This window comes from Anopheles maculipalpis, assembly GCF_943734695.1.
Source record: "Anopheles maculipalpis chromosome X unlocalized genomic scaffold, idAnoMacuDA_375_x X_unloc_1, whole genome shotgun sequence".
In the NCBI taxonomy this organism is placed as follows: Eukaryota; Metazoa; Arthropoda; class Insecta; order Diptera; family Culicidae; genus Anopheles; species Anopheles maculipalpis.
Window position 1 is genome coordinate 70,363 of NW_026060413.1, and position 24,638 is coordinate 95,000.

General features: G+C 50.0%; 1 pseudogene; it reads right to left on the reverse strand.

Annotated features, from left to right (window-relative positions):
* Positions 1-1,394: 1,394 nt before the first annotated feature.
* On the reverse strand, positions 1,395-2,305 carry LOC126566480 (uncharacterized; annotated as a pseudogene).
* Positions 2,306-24,638: the final 22,333 nt, after the last annotated feature.

Genomic DNA, 24,638 nt, shown 5'->3' on the forward strand with positions numbered 1-24,638 from the left:
TCCCGTCCTCCAGCTATAATCCCCCTCACTCTAAGCCCATCGCAAACAAAGCAATACTACACTCTCCTTCTTCTTCTTTATTCCAGAACATCTTTCTCCCCTACTTCTTCCGTCTTTCAGCCATATACTAACCAATCCCAACCAAGGCAATACTACACTCTCCTTCTTCTCTTTTATTCCAGAAAAACCCTTCTCTTCACTTCACTCTCCCCACAGCCATAAACTAACCATTCCCAACCCAAGCAATACTACACTCTCCTTCTTCTCTTTTATTCCAGAATAACCCTTTTCTTCACTTCACTTTCTCCACAGCCATAAACTTACCAATCCCAACCCAAGCAATACTACACTCTCCTTCTTCTCTTTTATTCCAGAAAACCCTTTTCTTTACTTCTTCCATCCTACAGCCATACACTAATCAATCCCATCCCAAGCAATACTACACTCTCCTTCTTCTCTTTTATTCCAGAACAAAACCTTTCTTTAATTCTTCCGCCCTTCAGCCTCATACTAACCAATCCCAACCCAAGCAATACTACACTCTCCCTCTTCTCTTTTATTCCAGAACATCTCTTTCTTTACTCGTTCCTTCCTTCAGCCATACACTAACCAATCCCAACCCAAACAATACTACACTTTCCTTCTTCTCCTCTTCTTTCAGAACATCCTTTTTACTCTCTCTTCCAGCAAACCACCCAAACCCATCCTCACCCCAAGCAATACTACACTTTCCTTCCGTTCTTTTCATTGCAGACCAAATATCCACTTAACTCTTCCTCTCTTGCTTGTTTCTTTCGCCTTTTATCCAGCCCCATTCCTTCCCCCACAACGACACCAACCTAAACCCACCCCAACCAAACAATACTACACTCTTCCTCCATTCCTTTAATTCCAGGAAAATCCCTCCCCCCCACACCAATCAAACGGTACTACACTTTTCCCTCCTCTCGTTTCATACAAAATGCCTCCAATGACACGCAGCAACTCCAAGTCCCTTCTAACCGCATCCCCAAAGCGACTATCTGGCTCCATCCGGGTATCTGCCAGAGGACGGCTCAGCTCGGGCGCGACGGCCCCGATGATGTCAGCCAGACAAGAGGTCCTGCTCACCAGACGCATGACTAGAAGCTCCTTGCCGGCCGTGCCAGCCCTACCAATAGCGGAAGCTACCGCACCTTTGAAAACGTCAAAGGTTGGATGGGGCCTGGCAGGGCAGGCAAGTCTTGAGCCGGTCATGGAGAGGGGAACAGGGCCGTCGGTTGCGTCCGTGGCCGGTCGCAGCTTGGAGGCCTTCCTCGAGCGGTACCCTGCTGGTGCTAGCCCCGTTGACCCGGTGGAGAGGGCGATTGCGACGCTGACCGGCTTCGTCCGTACAATACGCGACGGACAGAAGACTAGAGCCCAGTCTGTTCTGCCGAGGAACTGGGAGCCTGTCATCAGAAAGGTCCTGAATACGCTCGCAACAGTAACTGAGAACGTGACGAACGACAAAGACGCTACGGCAACGACGGACATTCCCAAGTCACCGCCATGTGCAGACGGACCTCGGAGTCCCACGGCCGAACCGGTTGAGCGGCAGCTTGCGGGTAGTGAGGGCGAGGTGGCAGAGTCCTCCCTCGTGGAGACCCAGCCATCCCCCCAATCTCCCGTAACGCAGCTTTCTCCCGGAACCACCGATGCGAAGGCTGAGGAACTGGTGCACATGACGGTGCTGCTCTTGGAGGCCAACAAGCAGCTTTCGCTGCAGTGGGACGCCTACATTAAAATGACCAAGGAAATCGAACAAGGACAAACACAGACGGTAACAGCAACAGACAACCCAGAAACAATACAAACTACACTCACAAACAAACCAAAAAACACACAAGACACAAACATAGACACACTCCCGACAATCGCAAACAAAATGACAAAGACACAAACGGAAACAAACACCAAAACACAAACAATCACAAAGACCACAACAACATGCGACAGCCAAATGGACACCGCCACGACCACGGACACACCCTCGACCCTACCCCCCACCAACAACGCGACGGACCAACACACAAACACACAGCCAAACAAAAAACGCAAACGTCAACGCAAACCAAACAAACAAAAGACCACGGACAACGAAAAGGACCAGGACAAACTACAGGAACCGACACCCGAATGGACGAAGGTGGTTAGCAAGTCAGCAAAGCGACGGGCACGGAAGAAGCAGCGGAAGCAGGAGGCAGCAGCACCTGATGCAAACCAGCAGCAGCAGCAGCAGCCGAATCAACCGCAGCCACCGAAACAACCGAAGCAACGCGCACATCGGGTCCAGAACGCGTTGGAATTGGAAGCAATTAATGACGCGACACTGGGCGAGATACTGCGCATCGTCAACAGGAAGCTGGGGGACGACAAGAAAAAGGTGCAGCGCGCTCGGATGAACTTCCAGGGGAACCTCCTACTGGAACTTAACTGCGAGAGCCACACCGAGACGCTCGAGATGTGGAGAAAAGTGTCCAGCCTACTGGAGGGCAAGGCTAAAGCCCGACCACGGACCCCCACAACTCGCCTCACTTGTACCAATATTCCCCCAAGCTGCGACAGTGAGGAGATTGCGACGGACCTGAGCGCAGCCCTGGGGGTGGCGATTGATGCCGACCAGATAACGACCGTAAAAACCAACTACGGCACGCTGGTCGCATTCTTCGGTTGCCCTGAGGTGGCCGTGACCGACGACGTACTGCTCAAACAGCATGTAGTCGGTCTCAGCCAGTGCTGCAGGCTGAAGAAGGTGGAGGCCAAACGACAGTGCTACCGGTGCTACGAATTTGGCCACATCGCCATGAAATGCCGCGGAAAGGACCGGTCCGGCAGGTGTCCTCGGTGTGCGGAACTTAAACACACAGGACCATGCACTGAGGAGCGGAAGTGTCTCGTCTGCAAGGGCCCGGAAGCAATTGGCCACTCGTTTGGACAGCGCAGCTGCCGTCAAGTAGTTGGAATAAGTATACGGCCTCCTCAAAAATAGTATACTCCAGCAGAACGTCAACCACTGCCGGTTGGCGCAGGACATGCTGCTGCAAACCGCCCGACAGGAAGGATGCGACCTGGTGCTGATCTCCGACCCATATCGGATCCCGGAGAACAACGGCAACTGGGTAGCGGACCCGACGGGCAAAGTTGCGGCAGTATCGACAGGACGATACCCCATCCAGCGCATCATTGAGAATCGGCGAGATTGTTTCGTTGTGGTCGAGATGCGCGGGATTGTGTTCTGCTCCGTGTACCTACCTCCAGTGGGTCCCGATTCAACGGTGGAAGATTTCAGACGCAAATGGACCGAGATTGCGTCAGTTATTCCGCGGAACCGGGACACCGTGATCGGCGGGGATGTCAACGCCTGGTCTGGAGCATGGGGAATGGAACGCAGGCACAACGATGGAGAACGAGTGCATAGGGGAGCGGTGGTGATGGACGCTATGGCTTCGCTGGGGCTGGTCCTGTTGAACCGGGGTAACCGGCCAACCTGGTGCAGCAACAATGGCCGTAGCTCCATCGTCGACGTTTCCTTCTGCAGCCCGTCGCTCCTGGGGGACAACAACTGGCGAGTCTGCGACGAAAATCCAAGCGACCACAACACCATTAAGTTTTCGGTCGGAAGGACGACGGCGCAGCGCAACCAGGGACAGAACGACAGACAACAAACAACGGAGAGTAGATGGGCGACCCGGTTTTTCAACAAAGAACTATTTGTTGAAATGTTCGGGTCGCTGGACATCCATAACCGCACCCTCTTGGCGGACGAGCTGACGCAGGCAATGGCCACTGCTTGCGACGCGACAATGCCGAGACTGCCCGCAACACGAGGAGGACGGCGATCGGTATACTGGTGGAACAGTGAGATTTCCCAGCTACGCCGTACTTACATCGGGATGCGGAGAAGACTCAGGAGAGCGCGAACGGACGAACAGCGACAAGATCGACGGCCAGCATACACAGCGGCGAGAGCAGCTCTGGAGCAAGCGGTTAAGCGGAGCAAAAAAGAGCACGCTGAACAACTTCCGGAACAGCTGGGTCCGCACGGATTCGGACCAGGCTACAAAATTCGGAAGCAGGCGTGGGAAGGTGCCCGCGTACCGATGGAACGGGACCCAGCGAAGCTACAGCACATCGTCGGGGAACTGTTTCCGGTACAACCGCCCATGGAGTGGCCCGCAATAGAAGCAGAGACAGGACGGACGGACGAGGACACGGCTAGGGATTTAGTCACCGAGGACGAGCTGTTGGGCATTGCAAAATCGCTCAACCCACAGCGTGCCCCTGGAGACGATAATATCCCAAACGTGGCCTTGACAGCGGCGATGACGGCATTTCCACGCGTCTTCTCGAGAACGTTCCAGCACTACATCAATTCCGGCCACTTCCCCGATGAATGGAAGAGGCAACGGTTGGTGCTGTTCTCGAAGGCCGGGAAACCACCGGGTGAATCATCGTCGTACCGGCCGATCTGCCTGCTGAGCGTCCTGGGAAAAGTGTTGGAGCGACTTATACAGCGCAGACTTACGGAGCATCTCGATGCGACGGGCGGTCTCGCTGATGCCCAATACGGATTCCGGAAAGGACGCTCTACTATGGACGCCATCAACAGGGTGATCGCCAACGGAAAGGTTGCGCTGGATAAAAAGCGCAAGGGCGACCGACTGTGTGCAATGGTGACAATCGACGTGAAGAACGCCTTCAACACGGCCAACTGGACAGCGATTGGAGCAGCTCTGCAGCAAAGAAACACGCCATTGTACCTCCAGGCGTTGCTGCGGAACTACTTCGTCAATCGCACGCTCCACTACGAGACGGACGAAGGAATGGTCTCGTTACCAGTGACGGCAGGTGTTCCGCAGGGTTCGGTTCTAGGGCCAACACTGTGGAATGTCATGTACGACGACCTTCTACGTCTGGAGCTGTCCGGGAAGCGTGCGGACATCATTGGATTTGCGGATGATGTGGCGTTCACCCTTATCGGGAGGGACCCACAGGAAATCAGCAACCATGCTACGAGGAACCTGGAGAGGATCGAGCGTTGGATGGATGCAGTGGGTCTGAAGCTGGCCCATCAAAAGACCGGCTACATGATCTTCTGCACGCATCACAACCCGCAAGTAGGTCAACTACAAGCGGGTGGACACACGATCACTTCCACGGAATCGCTCAAGTACCTCGGCGTCGAGCTCTGCCGCAAGCAGCACTACGGCCGGCATTTGGAGAAGGTCTGCACCAAGGCAACGCGTATCGCAAATGCCTTGACCGCTCTGATGCCGAACAAGTGCGGCCCCAAAAGCAGCAGAAGGAGAGCCCTGGTTAACGTTGGGAACAGCATTGTCCGTTACGCGGCACCATCGTGGGGACGGACACTACTACACAGAGATATTCATCGCACAACCGTTCAGAGGACACACCGCACAGGAGTACTCCGAGTAGCCAGCGCCTTCCAGACGGTGTCCTACGATGCAGCTTGCGTGGTCGCAAGTACTATCCCGCTAGTCCTCCTCCTAGAGGAGGATATTCGCTGCCATGACGACAAGGTAGCGAGGGGATATACTGGACCAGACATACGAAAGCGACGCAGAGAGGAGACCATGGAACGCTGGCAACAACAGTGGACAGCCGGAGCAGAGCAGCAGGGTTCGCCGGGGATGAAGACGAGGAGACTTATCCCGGACATTATGTCCTGGGTAAATCGTAAGCACGGAGAAATTGATTTCTTTCTTTCCCAACTCTTTACAGGGCATGGGTTTCTCCGGAGCTACTTCGTCGAGAAAGGCATCCTCGACGGTTCGCCAAACTGCCCGGTGTGTGAACATGACGTGGAAGATGTCGACCACGTAATGTTCCACTGTCCGCGGTTTGCTCGGATCCGACATGAGATGCAGCAGCAGAGCCACACCCGCCTGACGATGGACAATCTGGCGGCGGAAATGTGTGCCAACCGTGACACATGGGAAGCAGTCCGGACTGCCGCTCGGACCATCTTCAGAAACCTCCAAGTGAGGTGGAATGAGGAAAGTCCACCAACGGCAAGACGGAGGCGACAACAACGACAGCGGAATACGGAACAACCAAGGTAGCAATAGCTGCCGCCGTAACCACATACAAAGGACTATACTACAACGGAAGCAGCAGCAGCAGCGACGAGTAACCAGAGCAGCAGCAGGAGCTTAGACCCAGCCGGGAGTAACGGCTACGGACGGACGGGTCTGAGCAGCAGCAGCGGAAAGGAAGGCACGAAGCAGCAGCAGCAGCTGAGTCAACAAGGACGAATGACGCAGCAACCGCGCGTCAACGGGATGAGTGCATTGCACAAACGAACCTGCATGGAGTACTACGCACATCAGCGCATCGGCAGGTTTCGGATCAGGTCGAGGAGTGGTTTAGTTGGGTCGCATCGGCTGCCGGGTCCGCTTCACGGGCCCAGCGTCACGATGAATCCCACATACCCCATCTTGAGGGTTGGTCTGTAGCCGCAGACCACCTTCCGAGATGGGGACCTTTTGAAGGTTCCCTCCCCGTTAACAAAAAAAAAAAAAAAAAAAAAAAAAAAAAAAAAAAAAAAAAAAAAAAAAGGTAGCCAAATGCCTCGTCATCTAATTAGTGACGCGCATGAATGGATTAACGAGATTCCCTCTGTCCCTATCTACTATCTAGCGAAACCACAGCCAAGGGAACGGGCTTGGAAGCACTAGCGGGGAAAGAAGACCCTGTTGAGCTTGACTCTAGTCTGGCATTGTAAGGCGATATAGGAGGTGCAGCATAGGTGGGAGAGTTCGTCTCGTGCGGGCTCGCCTCTGAGATACCACCACTCTTACTGTTGCCTTACTTACATGATTGGGTGGAACAAGCGCGGGCCTCAGGTCCGGGTCGTTGCTGTTACAAACTCCCTCGCCGGGAGCGTAACGTGCGGCTCGCCTGCAGTTGCCCAATGCGCCGTGTTTCTCGCTCAGCGTCCAGCCATGTCGCTGGGAGGTGCCGCCTGGGGGCTGTGTGGTGTCGTAGCATCGACGCTCGTCGTTTCACCGCTTTGCCGACCGTGAGCCGGGGCCCGCAAGGGTCAAGCACGCGTACGTCGGTAGGCGCGTGGCCGTCGCTGCGTTCGTTCGTTTGCGCCGCCCGCACTTTCGCTCTCGGGTTCTGGTGCCGCCCGGCTCGAAGACATCTGGGCAGACCTTTCGGTCCACGTCATGGACAGTGCCAGGTGCGGAGTTTGACTGGGGCGGTACATCTCCAAAACGATAACGGAGGTGTCCAAAGGTCAGCTCAGTGTGGACAGAAACCACACGCTGAGCATAAGGACAAAAGCTGGCTTGATCCCGACGTTCAGTACACTCCGGGACAGCGAAAGCTTGGCCTTACGATCCTTTTGGTTATAACGAGTTTTTAGCAAGAGGTGTCAGAAAAGTTACCACAGGGATAACTGGCTTTTTTTTTTTTTTTTTTTAAATACGAATTTTTATTGAAATCTATCTATTATATGCCTCAACAAAAATCCACACTCCACCACCTGACCGTTGCCCCGCGAGGGTTTTTTGGCCAGGGTGTATATGCAAAATAGCATCGCGCATTTGTAACTTACTCTAAACTTTTCTTATCATATTTACAAAATTTATCCCTTCCTGAATTCATTCCAAGCTTCGAGTGCCTGTCGAAGGCCGCCCACCATGGCTTCAAAGCCCTTCGTACTCTCATTGCGCCCCTTTTAATCAACGTGCCGCTGTTTCTGCCTCCGTTGCCGCGGCTGCTTCAGCGGCAGAGAGGCCACCTGGTCGATTGCTGATATGCTGCTCTGGAGCTGCTGACGGAGAATCGTCCTCTTCGTCGCTGGACGAATCCGCGCCCTCGCCGTACAGCCATGCCAGGGAGGCCACAGTCCTTCGCCTCTCCCTGAATCTCGCGACTCGCTCGCGAATGGCTGCCCGGCGCGCAGCTGTTGTCGGCGATGGAGGTGGTGTTGGGGGCCGCCCACCTCGCTGTAACTCCCTCGCTCTCGCCCGTGCCGCGTTCCTCGCAACGTTCCGGCGCTGGTTACGAGCGACGGCCACCGAGTTGTCAGGGAGGTGTGCGGCTGACGGCTGACCCTGCGCAGCCAACAGCTCCCTTTCCGCGTTCCAACCATCCTGGAGCTCGTCCGTGACGCCGGCGACGAACTCACAGATGCTGCTCCAACGTTCCGGGCTCTCGAGCATGGCGGCAACGAGACCTTCGGGGGTGATCTCACTCGTACTACCCGCCTCGAGCAGCCTTCCGCGTTCAGTGGCGAACCTGGGGCAGCTGAAAACGGCGTGTTCCGCCGTCTCAGCGACGCCAGGACATCTGGGGCAGTCCGGGGACGACGTGAAGCCCATCCGGCACAGGTAGTCACGGAAAAAACCGTGACCGGACAAAACCTGCGCCAACTGGAACGTCACGTCTCCGTGTTTCCGTGACTGCCATGTCCTCACGTCAGGTATCACTCGATACGTCCACCGAGTGAACCGACTGGCGTCCTCTCTAGCAGCATCCGCGTCCCACTGCTGCTGCCACTGCCCGTAGGTACGGTCGCGCTCCATGCTCTTTACACTCGCTCTCGAGTGTTCGTTCGCAGGATCCTGCAGACGATGATGCACCCTGCTGTCCTCCTCAACCAGCAGGCATATCGGGATGAGACCGGCCAGCAGCACGGCCGTCTCTCCCCTCACCGTCCGGAAAGCCCGACACACCCGAATGGCCGTCGTCCTCTGCACACGCTGCACCAGTCTGTGACACTGTTGCAGCTGCAATCCCTCCGACCATACTGGGGCCCCGTAGCGAAGGATGGAGTCCGCAACGGCCGCCAGTAGTCGGGCACGTGACGATTTCGGGCCACTGTGGTTCGGCATGAGGCGCGTGATGGCTTCCGCAACCCTCATGGCCTTCGCTGCAACCTGCTGAACGTGCGGCAACCATGACAGGTGGTCGTGCAACCAAACTCCAAGATAGCGGATGGAGCGCTGGGATTGCACGACCACTCCCCCGATGTTGATGCTGACGACCGGATGGCGCTTCAGGGTGGAGATGAGCGTCATTTCCGTCTTCTCCGGAGCCAACGAAAGACGGTTCCGGTCCAGCCAGGTCGTGATCGCCGCGATGGCGCGTTCAGCAGTTGAGGAAGCGGCTTGGGGTGTCGTTCCGGGGACCAAGACTACAAGGTCATCGGCGTAGCCAATAACCTCGGCCCCCTCAGGCAACTGGACACCCAGGACCCCGTCGTACAGCACGTTCCACAGCGTGGGTCCCAATATGGAACCCTGTGGAACTCCCGCGCTGATGCTGCGCTCGACGGGGCCCTCGCTGGTGTCGATAACCAGTCGCCGATCCTCGAAATAGCTTTTCAGCATCCTCTGCAGCGACAACGGTACCCCCTTGTCCCTCAACGCGCTGGCGATGGCCTGCCAAGGCGCGGAGTTGAACGCGTTGCGGATGTCCAGGGCAACCACCATCAGGCAGCGCTTGTCTCGGGCATTGGTACGATGAAAGGACATGGCCTTCCTGCCCGCTTCGACAACACGCTGGATCGCACTGATGGTGGATCTGCCCCGCCGGAATCCGTACTGTTCGTCCGATAATCGTTCCGCATCTGGTTCCTCCAGGAACTCGTTCAGCCGGTTAAGGATTAGGCGCTCCAACACCTTGCCGAGTGCATCAAGCATGCACAGCGGCCGGTAGGAGGAGCTTTCCCCGGGAGGTTTGCCAGGCTTTGGCAGCAGCACCAAGCGCTGCCTCTTCCAGGGCGCTGGAAACGCACCCCGGTCCAGGCAGTCCTGGTACAAACGGACGAAAACCTCCGGGTACTTCCTAATTGCCGTCTTAACCGCAGCATTGGGGATACCGTCCAATCCAGGCGCTTTCCTGTTCGCCATTGTTCCCACGATGCTAAGCAGCTCGTCCGCAGTAACGGGGGTCAGCGATGTCCTCTGCTCCTCGGTGTCCGCACTCGGCAATTCGGAGTCCGGCCAGACAACAGGCGGATGAGTTGGAAACAGATCGTTGGCAATCTGTTCCAGTACGGCACGGTCTGTCTCCGGTGGCACAAAGCTGCCACGAAGGCGAGACATTACCACCCGGTAACCGGCCCCAAACTCATTGGTCTCCGCCTGTTGTATCAGCTCATCAAGCTGTGCACGCTTGCTGGCCCGGACAGCCTTCTCCACCGCTCTCCTCGCCGACCGATGATGTGCGGCCACGGCGCTGCGCTCCTGCAGATCGGTCGTACGAAGCATTCTCTCGTGCACAGCCGCACACTCCTCCCGAAGACGCAGAATCTCCGGGGTCCACCAGAAGAGGTCGCGATGGGGGTCACGATGTGACACGGTGACGCGCTCCATCGTGTCGTCGCATGCATCGAACATGGCAGCGACCATCCCCTCCTGGCTCACGGCTCGCTCCGGGAATCCGGCCGTCTGGAGTGCGGCTGTGAATGCCTCGACCGAAAACTGCGTCGTCTTCCATCTACGGCCAGCGTGCCGGAAAGTGGTGGACGACGTTGAGGACCCCTGTCCCCGCTGACGATGATGCTGTTGCTGCTGCTGCTGCTGCTGATGCTGCTGCTGCTGCTGTTGCTGATGCTGCTGCTGCTGCTGCTGCTGCTGCTGCTGCTGCTGCTGCTGCTGCTGCTGCTGCTGCTGCTGCTGCTGCTGCTGCTGCTGCTGCTGCTGCTGCTGCTGGTGCTGCTGGTGCTGCTGTTGCTGCTGTTGTCGCTGCTGCTGGTCACGAGTTAGAGGCCCCACGGTGAAGAAGATATACCGATGGTCCGATGCCGTGTAGTGGCACGCAGCGGTGTCTGCAGCCACCTCCCAAGTGTCCGGACGAGCGATGGATGCGCTCGCAAAAGACACATCCACGACACTGGGAGTGGCGACTCCGTTGCCCACGAACGTCGGGACCGAGCCTTGGTTCAGGACCACAAGGCCCAGTTGCCTGACGGTATCAAGCAGCTCTTCACCGCGCCAGGTAGAACGCTGGCTGCCCCACTCCTCGTTCCAGGCGTTAAAATCGCCTGCCAAGACGATACGCGGGTGAGGTTGGGCCTCCAACTCCACCGCCTCCAGTAACTGCTCGAACTCGCTGGTGTTGAGACGTGGAGGGGCGTAGCAGCTGATGTAAACCACCCCTCCGATCTGCGCTGCTGCCAATCCGGGCATGGCACAGCGCCAGACCCGCTGGATTGGGAGGTGGCCGGTCGCCACCACAGCTGCTCCCCCCGACGAGTCGACCGCCCAGTTACCGCTACCATCTGGAGGCCGGTAAACCTCCGACAGCAACAGCACGTCGGCCCGCTTTGTGCGGGCTGTCTGCAAGGCCAGGTCCTGGGCAATGCGTCCACCACCCAGGTTGGCCTGCATCACCCGCATTACGCCCGCCATTGCAAGTTCTGGGGGCACGATGAATGGCCCACGCGATGGGGCCCCTGGCAGAATATGCACTTAGCCGCCGCGGTGCACTGGCTGATGCGGTGGCCTACCTCGCCACACTGCAGGCACTGACCCGACCGGTCAGTGGGGGCACGACAATCTCGCGCCAGGTGCCCCGTCAGTAAGCAGCGGAAGCAGCGCTGAAGATCAAGCGGCTTCTTCGGGACCTCGCGGATGCCGCTTACACACTGGCACAGAGTAAGCTTCTGGCCAATCAGAAGCCGAGCCTTTCCGAGTGGAAGCCGCACTCGAGCCCGCTTCGTGCCATCGCGGAGCTCCCACAGCTCGACCCGCGCAATACCCGGCTCCGCTCCTAGCTGCTGCTTGATGGCAAGCTCCACGTCGCTCTCCTGAGCCAAGGGGTCGACGTTTGTGACGAGAACTTCTCCCATCTCCGTCACGACCCGGGCCACGCCATCCTCGCCGAGCGCCAGCTGAATGCGGCGAGCCAGCTCCGCGCTGTCCACGTTCTTGCGCAGCGGGACTATCAGATGGCCTTGCGCGGTCCGACGCCCCATCCCGATGTCCGCCCGGACGTCCTGCAGCTCCTGAGACGTACGTAGTTTAACGTACATCTCCGTCCAGGTTTTGTTCGCACCCGGAACCACCGCGATGCGGTCAGGTCGTACAGGACGCCCCTTGGACTGCTGCTGATGTTGTTGCTGCTGCTGCAGCGGACGCTGCTGCTGCTGCTGCTGCTGCTGCGGTGTGCGAAGCTGCGGTGGCACGTATCGCTCGCCTCGCTGCTGTTGCTGCTGCTGCTGCTGCTGCGGCTGGTGGCATTGCCGCTTGGACGAGCGGCCTTTCACCACCGTCGTCCAGAGCTGCTGTTGCTGCGGCTGCTGCTGCGGCTGTTGCTGCTGCTGCTTCTGCTGCTGCTGCTGCTGAGGCTGACGCTGCTGCTGCTGCTGCTGACGCAGCTGCTGCTGCTGCTGCTGCTGACGCTGCTGCTGCTGCTGACGTTGCTGCTGCTGCTGCTGCTGCTGCTGCTGCTGCTGCAGCTGACGTTGCTGCTGCTGCTGCTGCTGCTGCTGCTGCTGCTGCTGCTGCTGCTTTTCTCGCTGTCGCTGCCTTTGCCGCTGCAGACGCTTCCGGGCAGACTCCCGGTTACTGCCGTGTATCGCCGCAGTTTGCAACTCAAGCACTGATCGAGTGCCCGTGCGCAACAACTCGTTTTCGCGTCGAAGTGCTGAGTTCTCCTCACGACAAGAACGCAACTCCTCCAGCGCGGTTGTGAGCTGGGCGGCGATACTTTGCAGCTGTGCCATCAGCAATGCCCAGCTTCCCGCGTCGATGGTCCCACCAACTGCCTCCGGAGCAGGAGATGCCGATGGTGTTAGCACTAAGGCTGTTGGTTGCTCCAACTCCATGACCGCCTCCCCTGCCTCGCGCCCCGACGTCGCAATGATGGTGTTATTCATTTCATCTTCGTCGCTGGAGTAGCAAAGCTCCATCGTGGGCGTGGCCGGACGCTCATACACTGGTGGCTGGGTAGCCACCACCGACCCTTTTCTAGGCCGTAATTTATACGGCGCACTCATAAGCGAGTAATGGGTCTCGCCTACTATCCCCTGCGGCTCTGGATCAGCTAGCTCCGCTCCTTCCCCCGGAAAACTAACGGAAACCCTCGGAGAAACAGGTTTTCCGGCTCCAGGGGGGTGGTGGTAGGTGGGAGCGGGGCGGGGTGATGTTTTCTACCTTCCTTACTCCAAGCCGCGTCGCTGGACACCCAACTTCGTACTATCCGGCCGGAAAATGGTGCCCGGAAAATTTGACTTTTCCGGCCGAAGTCGGGAAATCCAGGTTCTAAAGATGGGAATTGATGGAAATTTCCCTAACGAGCAACTTTCTCTTCCACACGAGACCGCTATCTCCCTTCCTTCCCCGGGAAAATCGCGGAAAACCGCTTAAAAAACCGATTTTTCCGCTTCGGGGGGTTGGTAGGTGGTGGGGGTAGGTGGGAGCGGGGCGGGGGGGTGTGCGTTCGCTTCCTACCGTTGAGCTGCGTCGTTGGACACCCCACTTGCCCGGGTCCAGTTGATAGTTTGGAAAGGGGGGCTGCCCGGAAAAACCCTATTTTCCAGGGGGGGTGGGGGGAAATCCTTGCGGGGGGGTATTCTTCTTTAAAATCGGGCTCCGTGCCCCATATAAACCCCTATCGGGAAAAGCCCGGTTTTCCCGTGAGTGTCGGAAAACTCTTCCACCGGTGGCTTTTCCTGGCTGTATCGCCCCCTGGTGGTGGAAAATCGGTCGGTTTTCCAGGGGGGTGGGTGGGGGGGGTCCACCCGAACAACTCCACCGAAGACCCCAAGACGCTATCTCCCTTCCTTCCCCGGGAAAATCGCGGAAAACCGCTAAGAAAACCGGTTTTACGGCTCCGGGGGGTTGGTGGGTGGTTGGGGTAGGTGGGGGCGGGGCGGGGGGGTGTGCTTTCACTTCGTACCGTTGAGCTGCGTCGTTGGACACCCCACTTGCCCGGGTCCGGTTGATAGTTTGGAAAGGGGGGCTGCCCGGAAAAACCCTATTTTCCAGGGGGGGTGGGGGGAAATCCTTGCGGGGGGGTATTCTCCTTTAAAAACGGGCTCCGTCCCCCATATAAACCCCTATCGGGAAAAGCCCGGTTTTCCCGTGAGGGTCGGAAAACTCTTCAACCGGTGGCTTTTCCTGGCTGTAGCGCCCCCTGGTGGTGGAAAATCGGTCGGTTTTCCAGGGGGGTGGGTGGGGGGGGTCCACCCGAACAACTCCACCGAAGACCCCAAGTCGCTATCTCCCCTCCTTCCCCGGGAAAACGCGGAAAAACCGTTTGTGAGGGTGTTTTTCCGCTCCAGTGGGTGGTGGGTGGGTGGGAGGGGGGCGGGATGGTCACTCCCAGTTTCCACTTACCGAGACGCGTCGATGGAGGGGTCGCACGCCCGGATCGGTTGACTGGCCGGCCGAACCTCCAAAAAGCGGCCAGTGGGCCCGCCGGGAACTCTCGGGAAACCAGGGCGGACACTCTGAACAACCCGTCCGAACACCGGGTGCTCCGCACAAAATGTTCCGTCCGGGTGTTGGTGGTACAGGGACCAGTTTTTAACGGTTTTTAACGGTTTTTAACGGCTTTTTTCACACACACGCCGCCATTTTCGGAAGGCGAAAAACGGCGTCCTTTTTTGGTGCGAAACTTTGCCGCCCTGTAACTCCGCCAGTTTTCACTCGATTGTCTTGAAACTTTCTGGAATTGTTCTCCTCCAAGAAACGCACAAATCTTTGTATGGCAGCTCTCTTCTAGCTCTTAAGCTACACTGGCTATTTTAAGTTCAATTTTCACTTTTTAATCACTCACATATCACTGAACTCCATTCTTTTCAAAGTTTTTCCTTCTCAAAAACATGCGGCACACTGGCCCGCTTCTTTTAAGACCTCATTTGGCCCGATCGGTCCACTACTTTTCTTAATATTCGCGAAAAACCATCCCGCGAAAAACTCCCTCAATTTTCCGAATTTTCCGGAAAAACTCGGAGGGGGGGCGTAGGACCAAGATCGGGGGCCGCACACGTAAATTCACCACCCTAACTATTGAATTCACTGAATAACACGAAAAAATTTTTTTTCTCACGGAGCACAGCACAGGCACGTCTGCTCACTTCGGCTGACCGATCGCAACTACAGGGATAACTGGCTTGTGGTCGCCAAGCGTTCATAGCGACGTGACTTTTTGATCCTTCGATGTCGGCTCTTCCTATCATTGTGAAGCAAAATTCCCAAAGCGTAGGATTGTTCACCCTTTCAAGGGAACGTGAGCTGGGTTTAGACCGTCGTGAGACAGGTTAGTTTTACCCTACTGGTGTGTGCATTTGTGCTATCTTAACGGAATTCCTGTGCAGTACGAGAGGAACCACAGGTACGGACCACTGGCTCAATACTAGTTCGACCGGACTTTGGTATGACGCTACGTCCGCTGGATTATGCCTGAACGCCTCTAAGGTCGTAACCAATCCGAGCTGATAGCGCTTCAAACCCCCATAGGCAATCGTAAGCTAGCGGGCCTAACAACCCTCCGAGATACGCTGGCGCTGCCTCGCAGCCTGGCGCCTCATCCCCGCTTCTAGACTTGGCCGCATCGCGCAGGGTCGCACCGCACGTGTTAGTACCTGACCATAGGGAACACTGGTGGCAGCTGACCTCGCCGACCGTGGACTTGACTAGTTTCGATGCCTACCGACCGCCCGCAAACGACGGGACTTCAGGCTGGGAGCTGCGAGTTGTAGAGATGCGTTCGCATCGATCCTCTCAGGCGACCCATGCTTGGTGGTGTATTCGTGTGTACTGTCGCACCTTTCCGGGTGTGTTCAGTATGCACGATGAATGAGTTGGAAAACGAAAGACAGAGAGAGAATTCAAATGTTACTGAGCATATAAGCGAAGAGTGTGTGGGTTCATAAGAATGTTGATCATATGCAGTTGATACCGGTACGGGTCCGTCATTACTCCTCCACGGAGTGATGATCGGTTTGCTTGAAGGGGGCAATACGCATCGTTGACTTACCTACGGGTAACCCGCTTACGAGTGGGTCGATTGCTGTCGGGGCAAGCAATCGGGTTAGCGCCGTATCCGGATATAGAGAGTAGTATGGGGTGATAATGATTAACATGTCGAGTGATGGCTGCACCTCCTAGTGGAAAGTTCAAACGTGACGGTTGCTTCGCTACGGGGTACTAGGTACCTCTTAGAGGAGCAATGGAGTATGGAGTCCAAATTGAATGTTTGGACTTCAAAAATTTCTCTAAGTCCGGTACTTAAATCCCTCGGACATAAACTCACAAAATACATGTTATTGCATTAAAAATTTTGCTAACCTAACAAGAGATGAAGGCAAGTCGAATTGGTTGGTCGGAAACCAAAAATATCACTAAGTTCGGGACTTGGGTACAAACCGAAAGTTAATATGATGTCCCTGAACATGCATATAAGTTCGAGTATTGATATTATAAACCTAACAAGAGATGAAGGCAAGTCGAATTGGTTGGTGAGAAACCAAAAATATCACTAAGTTCGGGACTTGGGTACAAACCGAAAGTTAAAATGATGTCCCTGAACATGCACATAAGTTCGAGTATTGATATTATAAACCTAACAAGAGATGAAGGCAAGTCGAATTGGTAAGTAAGAAACCAAAAATATCTCTAAGTTCGGGACTTGGGTACAAACCGAAAGTTAAAATGATGTCCCTGAACATGCATATAAGTTCGAGTATTGATATTATAAACCTAACAAGAGATGAAGGCAAGTCGAATTGGTTGGTCCGAAACCAAAAATATCTCTAAGTTCGGGACTTGTGCGCAAACCGAAAGTTAATATGATGTCCCTGAACATGCATATAAGTTCGAGTATTGATATTATAAACCTAACAAGAGATGAAGGCAAGTCGAATTGGTTGGTCCGAAACCAAAAATATCTCTAAGTTCGGGACTTGGGAGCAAACCGAAAGTTAAAATGATGTCCCTGAACATGCATATAAGTTCGAGTATTGATATTATAAACCTAACAAGAGATGAAGGCAAGTCGAATTGGTTGGTCGGAAACCAAAAATATCACTAAGTTCGGGACTTGTGCGCAAACCGAAAGTTAAAATGATGTCCCTGAACATGCATATAAGTTCGAGTATTGATATTATAAACCTAACAAGAGATGAAGGCAAGTCGAATTGGTTGGTGAGAAACCAAAAATATCTCTAAGTTCGGGACTTGGGTGCAAACCGAAAGTTAAAATGATGTCCCTGAACATGCATATAAGTTCGAGTATTGATATTATAAACCTAACAAGAGATGAAGGCAAGTCGAATTGGTTGATAAGAAACCAAAAATATCTCTAAGTTCGGGACTTGGGTGCAAACCGAAAGTTAAAATGATGTCCCTGAACATGCATATAAGTTCGAGTATTGATATTATAAACCTAACAAGAGATGAAGGCAAGTCGAATTGGTTGGTCCGAAACCAAAAATATCTCTAAGTTCGGGACTTGGGTGCAAACCGAAAGTTAAAATGATGTCCCTGAACATGCATATAAGTTCGAGTATTGATATTATAAACCTAACAAGAGATGAAGGCAAGTCGAATTGGTTGGTCGGAAACCAAAAATATCACTAAGTTCGGGACTTGGGTACAAACCGAAAGTTAATATGATGTCCCTGAACATGCATATAAGTTCGAGTATTGATATTATAAACCTAACAAGAGATGAAGGCAAGTCGAATTGGTTGGTGAGAAACCAAAAATATCACTAAGTTCGGGACTTGGGTACAAACCGAAAGTTAAAATGATGTCCCTGAACATGCACATAAGTTCGAGTATTGATATTATAAACCTAACAAGAGATGAAGGCAAGTCGAATTGGTAAGTAAGAAACCAAAAATATCTCTAAGTTCGGGACTTGGGTACAAACCGAAAGTTAAAATGATGTCCCTGAACATGCATATAAGTTCGAGTATTGATATTATAAACCTAACAAGAGATGAAGGCAAGTCGAATTGGTTGGTCCGAAACCAAAAATATCTCTAAGTTCGGGACTTGTGCGCAAACCGAAAGTTAATATGATGTCCCTGAACATGCATATAAGTTCGAGTATTGATATTATAAACCTAACAAGAGATGAAGGCAAGTCGAATTGGTTGGTCCGAAACCAAAAATATCTCTAAGTTCGGGACTTGGGAGCAAACCGAAAGTTAAAATGATGTCCCTGAACATGCATATAAGTTCGAGTATTGATATTATAAACCTAACAAGAGATGAAGGCAAGTCGAATTGGTTGGTCGGAAACCAAAAATATCACTAAGTTCGGGACTTGTGCGCAAACCGAAAGTTAAAATGATGTCCCTGAACATGCATATAAGTTCGAGTATTGATATTATAAACCTAACAAGAGATGAAGGCAAGTCGAATTGGTTGGTGAGAAACCAAAAATATCTCTAAGTTCGGGACTTGGGTGCAAACCGAAAGTTAAAATGATGTCCCTGAACATGCATATAAGTTCGAGTATTGATATTATAAACCTAACAAGAGATGAAGGCAAGTCGAATTGGTTGGTGAGAAACCAAAAATATCACTAAGTTCGGGACTTGGGTACAAACCGAAAGTTAAAATGATGTCCCTGAACATGCACATAAGTTCGAGTATTGATATTATAAACCTAACAAGAGATGAAGGCAAGTCGAATTGGTAAGTAAGAAACCAAAAATATCTCTAAGTTCGGGACTTGTGCGCAAACCAAAAGTTAATATGATGTCCCTGAACATGCATATAAGTTCGAGTATTGATATTATAAACCTAACAAGAGATGAAGGCAAGTCGAATTGGTTGGTCCAAAACCAAAAATATCACTAAGTTCGGGACTTGGGTGCAAACCGAAAGTTAAAATGATGTCCCTGAACATGCATATAAGTTCGAGTATTGATATTATAAACCTAACAAGAGATGAAGGCAAGTCGAATTGGTTGGTCCGAAACCAAAAATATCTCTAAGTTCGGGACTTGGGTGCAAACCGAAAGTTAAAATGATGTCCCTGAACATGCATATAAGTTCGAGTATTGATATTATAAACCTAACAAGAGATGAAGGCAGTCGAATTGGTTGATAAGAAACCAAAAATATCACTAAGTTCGGGACTTGGGTACAAACCGAAAGTTAATATGATGTCCCTGAACATGCATATAAGTTCGAGTATTGATATTATAAACCTAACAAGAGATGAAGGCAAGTCGAATTGGTTGATAAGAAACCAAAAATATCTCTAAGTTCGGGACTTGGGTGCAAACCGAAAGTTAAAATGATGTCCCTGAACATGCATATAAGTTCGAGTATTGATATTATAAACCTAACAAGAGATGAAGGCAAGTCGAATTGGTTGGTCCGAAACCAAAAATATCTCTAAGTTCGGGACTTGGGTGCAAACCGAAAGTTAAAATGATGTCCCTGAACATGCATATAAGTTCGAGTATTGATATTATAAACCTAACAAGAGATGAAGGCAGTCGAATTGGTTGATAAGAAACCAAAAATATCTCTAAGTTCGGGACTTGGGTGCAAACCGAAAGTTAAAATGATGTCCCTGAACATGCATATAAGTTCGAGTATTGATATTATAAACCTAACAAGAGATGAAGGCAGTCGAATTGGTTGATAAGAAACCAAAAATATCACTAAGTTCGGGACTTGGGTGCAAACCGAAAGTTAAAATGATGTCCCTGAACATGCATATAAGTTCGAGTATTGATATTATAAACCTAACAAGAGATGAAGGCAAGTCGAATTGGTTGGTAAGAAACCAAAAATATCACTGAGTTCGGGACTTGTGCGCAAACCAAAAGTTAATATGATGTCCCTGAACATGCATATAAGTTCGAGCATTGATATTATAAACCTAACAAGAGATGAAGGCAAGTCGAATTGGTTGGTCCGAAACCAAAAATGTCTCTAAGTTCGGGACTTGGGTACAAACCGAAAGTTAAAATGATGTCCCTGAACATGCATATAAGTTCGAGTATTGATATTATAAACCTAACAAGAGATGAAGGCAAGTCGATTTGGTTGGTGAGAAACCAAAAATATCACTAAGTTCGGGACTTGGGTGCAAACCGAAAGTTAAAATGATGTCCCTGAACATGCATATAAGTTCGAGTATTGATATTATAAACCTAACAAGAGATGAAGGCAAGTCGAATTGGTTGGTAAGAAACCAAAAATATCACTGAGTTCGGGACTTGTGCGCAAACCAAAAGTTAATATGATGTCCCTGAACATGCATATAAGTTCGAGTATTGATATTATAAACCTAACAAGAGATGAAGGCAAGTCGAATTGGTTGGTCCAAAACCAAAAATATCTCTAAGTTCGGGACTTGGGTGCAAACCGAAAGTTAAAATGATGTCCCTGAACATGCATATAAGTTCGAGTATTGATATTATAAACCTAACAAGAGATGAAGGCAAGTCGAATTGGTTGATAAGAAACCAAAAATATCTCTAAGTTCGGGACTTGGGTGCAAACCGAAAGTTAAAATGATGTCCCTGAACATGCATATAAGTTCGAGCATTGATATTATAAACCTAACAAGAGATGAAGGCAAGTCGATTTGGTTGGTGAGAAACCAAAAATATCACTAAGTTCGGGACTTGGGTACAAACCGAAAGTTAAAATGATGTCCCTGAACATGCACATAAGTTCGAGTATTGATATTATAAACCTAACAAGAGATGAAGGCAAGTCGAATTGGTAAGTAAGAAACCAAAAATATCTCTAAGTTCGGGACTTGTGCGCAAACCAAAAGTTAATATGATGTCCCTGAACATGCATATAAGTTCGAGTATTGATATTATAAACCTAACAAGAGATGAAGGCAAGTCGAATTGGTTGGTCCAAAACCAAAAATATCTCTAAGTTCGGGACTTGGGTACAAACCGAAAGTTAAAATGATGTCCCTGAACATGCATATAAGTTCGAGTATTGATATTATAAACCTAACAAGAGATGAAGGCAAGTCGAATTGGTTGGTCCGAAACCAAAAATATCACTAAGTTCGGGACTTGGGTGCAAACCGAAAGTTAAAATGATGTCCCTGAACATGCATATAAGTTCGAGTATTGATATTATAAACCTAACAAGAGATGAAGGCAAGTCGAATTGGTTGGTCGGAAACCAAAAATATCACTAAGTTCGGGACTTGGGTACAAACCGAAAGTTAATATGATGTCCCTGAACATGCATATAAGTTCGAGTATTGATATTATAAACCTAACAAGAGATGAAGGCAAGTCGAATTGGTTGGTGAGAAACCAAAAATATCACTAAGTTCGGGACTTGGGTACAAACCGAAAGTTAAAATGATGTCCCTGAACATGCACATAAGTTCGAGTATTGATATTATAAACCTAACAAGAGATGAAGGCAAGTCGAATTGGTAAGTAAGAAACCAAAAATATCTCTAAGTTCGGGACTTGTGCGCAAACCAAAAGTTAATATGATGTCCCTGAACATGCATATAAGTTCGAGTATTGATATTATAAACCTAACAAGAGATGAAGGCAAGTCGAATTGGTTGGTCCAAAACCAAAAATATCTCTAAGTTCGGGACTTGGGTACAAACCGAAAGTTAAAATGATGTCCCTGAACATGCATATAAGTTCGAGTATTGATATTATAAACCTAACAAGAGATGAAGGCAAGTCGAATTGGTTGGTCCGAAACCAAAAATATCACTAAGTTCGGGACTTGGGTGCAAACCGAAAGTTAAAATGATGTCCCTGAACATGCATATAAGTTCGAGTATTGATATTATAAACCTAACAAGAGATGAAGGCAAGTCGAATTGGTTGGTAAGAAACCAAAAATATCTCTAAGTTCGGGACTTGGGTACAAACCGAAAGTTAAAATGATGTCCCTGAACATGCATATAAGTTCGAGTATTGATATTATAAACCTAACAAGAGATGAAAGCAAGTCGAATTGGTTGGTCGGAAACCAAAAATATCACTAAGTTCGGGACTTGTGCGCAAACCGAAAGTTAATATGATGTCCCTGAACATGCATATAAGTTCGAGTATTGATATTATAAACCTAACAAGAGATGAAGGCAAGTCGAATTGGTTGGTCCAAAACCAAAAATATCTCTAAGTTCGGGACTTGGGTGCAAACCGAAAGTTAAAATGATGTCCCTGAACATGCATATAAGTTCGAGTATTGATATTATAAACCTAACAAGAGATGAAGGCAAGTCGAATTGGTTGGTCCGAAACCAAAAATATCACTAAGTTCCGGACTTGGGTACAAACCGAAAGTTAATATGATGTCCCTGAACATGCATATAAGTTCGAGTATTGATATTATAAACCTAACAAGAGATGAAGGCAAGTCGAATTGGTTGGTCCGAAACCAAAAATATCTCTAAGTTCGGGACTTGTGCGCAAACCGAAAGTTAAAATGATGTCCCTGAACATGCATATAAGTTCGAGTATTGATATTATAAACCTAACAAGAGATGAAGGCAAGTCGAATTGGTTGGTCCAAAACCAAAAATATCTCTAAGTTCGGGACTTGGGTACAAACCGAAAGTTAAAATGATGTCCCTGAACATGCATATAAGTTCGAGTATTGATATTATAAACCTAACAAGAGATGAAGGCAAGTCGAATTGGTAAGTAAGAAACCAAAAATATCTCTAAGTTCGGGACTTGTGCGCAAAACAAAAGTTAAAATGATGTCCCTGAACATGCATATAAGTTCGAGTATTGATATTATAAACCTAACAAGAGATGAAGGCAAGTCGAATTGGTTGGTAAGAAACCAAAAATATCACTAAGTTCGGGACTTGGGTACAAACCGAAAGTTAAAATGATGTCCCTGAACATGCATATAAGTTCGAGTATTGATATTTTAAACCTAACAAGAGATGAAAGCAAGTCGAATTGGTTGGTCGGAAACCAAAAATATCACTAAGTTCGGGACTTGTGCGCAAACCGAAAGTTAATATGATGTCCCTGAACATGCATATAAGTTCGAGTATTGATATAATAAACCTAACAAGAGATGAAGGCAAGTCGAATTGGTTGGTCCAAAACCAAAAATATCACTAAGTTCGGGACTTGTGCGCAAACCGAAAGTTAAAATGATGTCCCTGAACATGCATATAAGTTCGAGTATTGATATTATAAACCTAACAAGAGATGAAGGCAAGTCGAATTGGTTGGTCCAAAACCAAAAATATCTCTAAGTTCGGGACTTGGGTGCAAACCGAAAGTTAAAATGATGTCCCTGAACATGCATATAAGTTCGAGTATTGATATAATAAACCTAACAAGAGATGAAGGCAAGTCGAATTGGTTGATAAGAAACCAAAAATATCACTAAGTTCGGGACTTGGGTACAAACCGAATGTTAAAATGATGTCCCTGAACATGCATATAAGTTCGAGTATTGATATTATAAACCTAACAAGAGATGAAGGCAAGTCGAATTGGTTGGTCCGAAACCAAAAATATATACCAAGTGCCTGAAATGTCTATAAACCACACGAAGAACTCTTCACACACAGGTGCGCCTCATAACCTGGTACAATGTATAAGACATTGGTTTCGGGGGATTTATTGAGAAGAAATTTTTTTTCGCTAACTTTGAGTAAAACTGTCTCAGAATACATATTTAACCACGAAAAGTGAACACCGACAGTAAATAGCAAAAGTCAACCGACCATCAAAGTTGTATGGCGGTGTAGGAGACGAAAATCCAAGGTCGTCTCATTTAGGGACGTAAGACACGAAATCAAAATTTTGGCATAAAAGCTAAAATAATCATCAGACAGTGGTCATCCAAGGCATATAAGAGTCGTCTAACGATGCTGAATGCAATAAGCAATAGCGACTTTTTAATGATTTTTTTGGATTTTTGTCAAAATGTACCCTTCACAACTTGGTACAAGTCATAGGACATGGGTACCGGTATGACCGACGGAAGATTTTTGGACAAAAAATTTTTTTGCTCTAACTTTGAGTAAAACGGTCTCAGGATGCATTATTAATCATGAAAAGTGATCTCCGACAGTAAATAGTGAAAGTTACCCGACCATCAAAGTTGCATGGCGGTGCAGGAGACGAAAATCCAAGGTCGTCTAATGTAGGGACGTAAGACACGAAATCAAAATTTTGGCATAAAAGCTAAAATAATCATCAGACAGTGGTCATCCAAGGCATATAAGAGTCGTCTAACGATGCTGAATGCAATAAGCAATAGCGACTTTTTAATGATTTTTTTGGATTTTTGTCAAAATTTACCCTTCACAACTTGGTACAAGTTATGAGACATGGGTACCGGTATGACCGACGGAAGATTTTTTGACAAAAATTTTTTTGACTCTAACTTTGAGTAAAACTGTGTCAGGATGCATTTTTAAGCATGAAAAGTGAACTCCGACGGTAAATAGCAAAAGTCACCCGACCCTCAAAGTTGTATGGCGATGTAGGAGAAAAAAATTCCGAGGTCGTTTAATTTTGGGATGGATAAAAATGGTCACTTGTGGTAAAGTGATGTTGTTCATTGGCTATAGTAAGAGGGTATGGTGTCGTGACACAAAAATGAAAAATGTATGGGAACGTGTTCTAAACACTGTCACAAGGTGCAAATCGAGTATCTAGTCGTACCTTAGACACCAGT